General features: G+C 48.1%; 1 pseudogene; it reads right to left on the bottom strand.

Moving 5' to 3' along the window:
• Positions 1 to 3,766: 3,766 nt before the first annotated feature.
• On the bottom strand, positions 3,767 to 5,078 carry LOC148896211 (uncharacterized; annotated as a pseudogene).
• Between the last annotated feature and the right edge of the window lie 251 nt (positions 5,079 to 5,329).

Here is a 5,329-nt window from a genome sequence, read left to right on the forward strand (position 1 = left end):
GTGACCTCAAAGCATGCTTGATGCCCTTTCAAAAATTTTATTCTGAAGGAAATGCTTCAGACCTAGTTTTTAATTTCCCCCTCCCAGAAATACATCACAAAGAGTTTGAGAAATTGTCTTGTGTATATATTGTGTATTTGGAAATAATTCAGAAGATATTTCCACCTAACATCTGAGTCAGTAGAAAAAGACTGCATTATCATTTCAGTTTCCCTGAAAAAATCAATTGTAACCCAAGCTAAAAGTGGGGTTGCTCCAAATGGCTTGAATTACTCCGAAGAATATCATATGTTAGTGTTTATCAATGCATTAATTTCAGACCAGGCGTGCCGAGGGGGGATTATTTTCAGATATGGATGCTCCAAGTACTTCTCTCTTTTAACAGAATTAGATCCCAATGTCTGACCCTTTTCTCTATGTGTGAGGTTTGCATTGAGACTAACTGGACTGCCCGTGCCTGCAGTCAAAAGCTCCGGAGTATTTAAGAGGTCGAAATGAAAATTATCTCCTCTCCCCTAAGGAAGAGGATCATGGTTTTGTAAAACAAAACCTGTAATGGAGGCCTTCTGCTTGGCTTAAGGGCAAATAAATGTCAGTCGTGTCGTTTCTTAACCATTCCTTGCTCCCTCTCACAAGATGCTATTTTTCGGTTTTTCGTTTATCCACCTCTTGCTGAAAGTTTTTACTGTGAGGTCCAAATCTAAATGGGGCTGTTAGTTCAGCATTTTCCGAAACAATGACATAAAGCAACCTAAAGTTCTTCCTGGGAGTAAAACATTGCCAGACTTCATATAAATTAAATTACAGGAATATGTGTTTGCACAGGCCAAGGCCTAGGGCACTTTGGGGCATTCTGTGTTCAAGTCTGATGCATTGGAGCTCACATGTCGAGAGGTTAGGGGTGATCTTGGACTCCCCTGTGAGGACATCAGATCGTGTTTGTTTTGATCATCGTATTTGACCTGGACTTGACTGACATGTGCCCCCCCACTTTCCTAATTTGACAAACAAAACACAGCAATCATTAAATCTGAATCAGAATTGACTACACATTTATTAACAGCTGGCACGTTTCTTCTTCTTCAGTCCCCAATAATGATCCTTTGTAGCTATTTTGCTGTAATACATCAGTTTCCACATGTTTTAATGCCCTGACTGAACCGGTTGTAGCAGGTGAGCTAAAATTATGGTATTGATAAATCTGTCTGTAACCTCTGTCTGTCTTTGGCCTTTGGGCTGCCAATGCTACAATAATTGTGGGGCATACCAACTAACAACAATGCTACAATGTTGATGGCAGCCCGGGCAATCAGATTTTATGGCACTGTTGTCAAAATGGGATCAACGAGATAGACAACTGGGGTGGGTGTGTCACATCCTCGTCGATGCCAGGAGCGTGCCCCTCCCCTCCTGTCTCTTCCTCCTCTGCTCCTGGAGCGGGCCCCTCCCTTCCTGGCTCTCCGGACTCACGCACCTGTTCTCCATTTCCTTAATTGTGCCTTCTGGCTATAAAAGCCACCCTTACCGTTCTGTTGTTGTCGTTGTATTCCAGGAAGTTCCCCGTCACTCCTCAAGCGGACGTGACATAACACACCGACCAACCATGGATCTCGCCGGTGGAGACAAATTCTTAGCTGCCCTTTCCCATCAGGCGGAGCGTTCGAGCCAGCTGGCTCAAGCGATCGCGGAAGTCCACTAAACCGTGTCCACGCTGGTTCAACGCTTACAGGAGGTAGAGACACGCCTCGCCACCCTTACGGCCCCTTCCTCCCATCCCGTGCGTAGGCGCGAGCTACCCTTACCTCACCCCTCACTCTACGCAGGCGAACCCGGGCGCTGCGCTCAGTTTCTGATGCAGTGCTGGCTCGTGTTCGATCAACAACCCTACGCCTACGTTAAGGTAGCCTTCGTCACCAGTCTGCTCACGGGTCAGGCAGAGACCTGGGTGCTGGCCGTCCGGGAGTCCCGACCTGAACTGTGTGCTTCATATCCAGACTTCGTGGCCGAGCTGTGCCAGGTCTTCCATCACCCGGTTACGGAAGTCGAGGCAGAGGGGCTCCTCCACGACTGCGTCCAGGGTTCTCGTTCGGCCACGGAATACTCGATCGCCTTCCGCATCCAGGCTGCTGGCAGTGGCTACATCGAGCGCTGAGGGGAGTATTTCGTCGCGGATTGAGCGCCGCTCTCAAAGACAAGTTGGCCACCCGCGACACTCACCACCCTTGGCGAAATGATCGACATCGTCATCAGCCTGGACCATCGCCTTCGGGAGAGGCAGCGGGAGCAAGGCAACCAGCGGCCCAACGAACCCGGAAGCAAGCTGCGGACGACCACACCCGACGGCCACGAGCGGTCGTGGCGCCTGGAGGGGTCCCCCGAATCCATGCAGATGGGAGGAGGGAGCGATCGAACCAACCCCGGGGCTCGTAGCACCCAAGGCCCCCAGCCGAAGACCTCCATCTCCTGTAAGTCCCGGTCTAAACGGCGACCGCGGGGACCTCTGGAGGCGGCTAGCACGGCATCCGTTACGCGATTGGAATTGGACGGCGAATTAATTGGCCCGTCCAGCTCCAGACTATACGGGCGCTAGTGGATTCGGGGGCCGATGGGTGCTTCATCGATCCCCAACTGGCCGAATCATTGGGCTGCGATTTAGAGAATCTCCAGACCCCCAAGGAGATTCTTGACCTCGATGGTCGACGACTGGCCAAGGTTACCCGCATCACCGCACCGCTTAAACTCAGGTTATCGGGTAACCATGTTGAACACCGCCAATTCCTGGTAATGCCCTCCCGCAACGTGCCATTTCCTATTTGAATGATAGTGGGAAAAATGTAATTATTTGAACTGGCTGACCTTTTACACTTGATTGCATTAATAATATGATTTAACTTGACCTGTCACAGGACCTGAATTAATATGCCGAAGACAAGTGTGATTTTAAAGTCATAATGTTTGACGATCTTCCCATGTTTGGTTCATGTCTTCATGCTGTGATTGGTCCAAGTACTATGTCATCAGTAAATCATGTCATCATTAATTACCTCGAACTACCTGCCGTTCCTATGAGATGGACTCGTGAAGTCACCGTCTTATCTTTACAGAAGGATGTATTTCAGATCAATGGGGAACAACAATACATTGATTTCACAGCTAAATATTGGCCATCAAGTTCATTGAGAAAGTGGATATATTGTAACAACAAGGTAAATTAGATATACCATACACATGCTATGCTAAACACTCGATTAGGTGCTCCTCGCGGTCGTTTCAGAAAAGGCAAAAGAATGTTGATTAACCATCAACAAAAGCTCCTTGCATGAAATAAGCTAGTCGGGGCAAGTTTAACAGTGCTAATGCTTTCATCCCCCCTGTTGCTCTTCAAAGGCCTAATGACAAGGTAGAAACCAGGCAACCTTAAAATGAGACTGGAGCACAGTGACTCAGCTCAGAAATGTAAATAAGGTGGACCACCACAATGGCTTTGGTGCACAGTACTCAATGCTGAGAGTCCTCTGCACTTAGGGCAAATGGGTGGTTCAGGGTCCCGTCATCCCACTGTTGTGTTTTTGATGTTGGCCTTCTCTTTTCTCGTGGTATATGTAACAGTGTTCCAAGTACTGCAACTATCCAGAATATCATAATCATGCTCATACTCTGAATTTGAGACGAGACTTGTTATTTCACACAACCCCAACACTGAAAACAGGCATGTGTTAAAGAAGATTGATGGGTTGTTTAAGTTCAAGTAATCAACTCAAGTCCTCTACCAAAGGCCAGGAAGCTAGAGACTTCTGCGCAGTATCTGTGCTGTTACCAGCACTGTGCTTTTCTGGACCGAGATATCCGATGTTGTTCTGTTTCAACCACTCGTCTAGTTTGGGGGTCACTGCCCCGAGTGCTCCGACCACGACAGGCACGACTGTCACCTTCATCTTCCAGGCTCTCTCCAGCTACTCTCTGAGCCCTTGGTATTTCTCTATTTCTCTGGTATTTCTCTACTGTTCCTTCTCTCAGATGTTCCCATCACTTGGGACCGCTACATCCACGACAACGACTTTGCTCTGCCCTTTATCTAAGACCACAATACCAGGTAAGTAGGCCATTACCATATTTTCAGTCTGTATCTGGAAGTCCCACAGGATCTTTGCTCGATCATTCTCTACCAAATTTGGAGGCGTTTCCCATTTTGACCTTGGAATTTCAAGTACATTCTCCGCACAGATGTTTAGGTAAAATATGCCAGCCACGTGGTTATGGCGCTCCATGTAGGCTCTCCCTGCCAGCATCTTACATCCTGCAGTTATGTGTTGAATTGTCTCAGGTGCATCTTTGCACAAACTACACTTTGGATATTGTCTGGTGTGGTGCATTTGTGCCTCTACGGCTCTGGTGCTCAGGGCCTGCTCTTAAGCAGACAGGATGAGTGCCTCTGTGCTTTCCTTTAGGCCAGCTCTCTCTAGCCACTGATAGGACTTCTTGATATCAGCCACTTCAGTTATGGGGTTCGGTGCTAAATCCCGCGTAGGGGCTTTTCTCCCACGATTGTCACTCTTCCAGCACCTCATCCTCTGTTCCCCATTGTCTGAGACATTCTCTGAGTATATTATCTGTTGGAACCTTTCTTTGATGTATTCATTGAGCTTGTATATTTCATCTTGGACAGTGGTTCTCACACTCACTAGTCCCCGGCCTCCTTCCTTACGGCTTGTGTACAGTCTCAGGGTGCTGGATTTGGGATGGAACTCTCCATGCATGGTGAGGAGTTTTCGGGTCTTAACATCCGTGGTCTGAATCTCTTCCTTTGGTCACCTTATTATTCCTGCAGGGTATCTGATCACTGGCAGGGCATAGCTGTTTATTGCCCGAGTCTTGTTCTTGCCATTGAGCTGGCTTCTTCGGACTTGCCTCACCCTCTGGAGGTATTTGGTCGTAGCCGCTTTCCTTGTTGCTAGTTCGAGGTTGCCATTGGCCTGTGGTATACCAAGGTACTTGTAGCTGTTTTCAATGTCTGCTATTGTTCCTTCAGGTAGTGAGACCCCTTCAGTGTGGACTACCTTGCCCCTCTTAGTCACCATCCGACTTCATTTTTCCAGCCCGAATGACATCCCGATGTCACTGCTGTAAATCCTGGTTGTGTGGGTCAGGGAGTCTATGTCCCTTTGCCCTGAGCATACAGCTTTATGTCATCCATGTAGAGGAAGTGACTGATTCTAGCTTCATTTCTGAGGCGATATACATAGCCTGTCTTGGCGATTATTTGGCTGAGGGTGTTCAGACCTATGCAGACCAGCAGTGGGGAGAGTGCATCACCTTGGTATATGCCACA

Source organism: Hippocampus bargibanti, linkage group LG06 (genome assembly GCF_051943395.1).
Source record: "Hippocampus bargibanti isolate YZ-2025 linkage group LG06, ASM5194339v1, whole genome shotgun sequence".
NCBI classification, from domain to species: Eukaryota; Metazoa; Chordata; class Actinopteri; order Syngnathiformes; family Syngnathidae; genus Hippocampus; species Hippocampus bargibanti.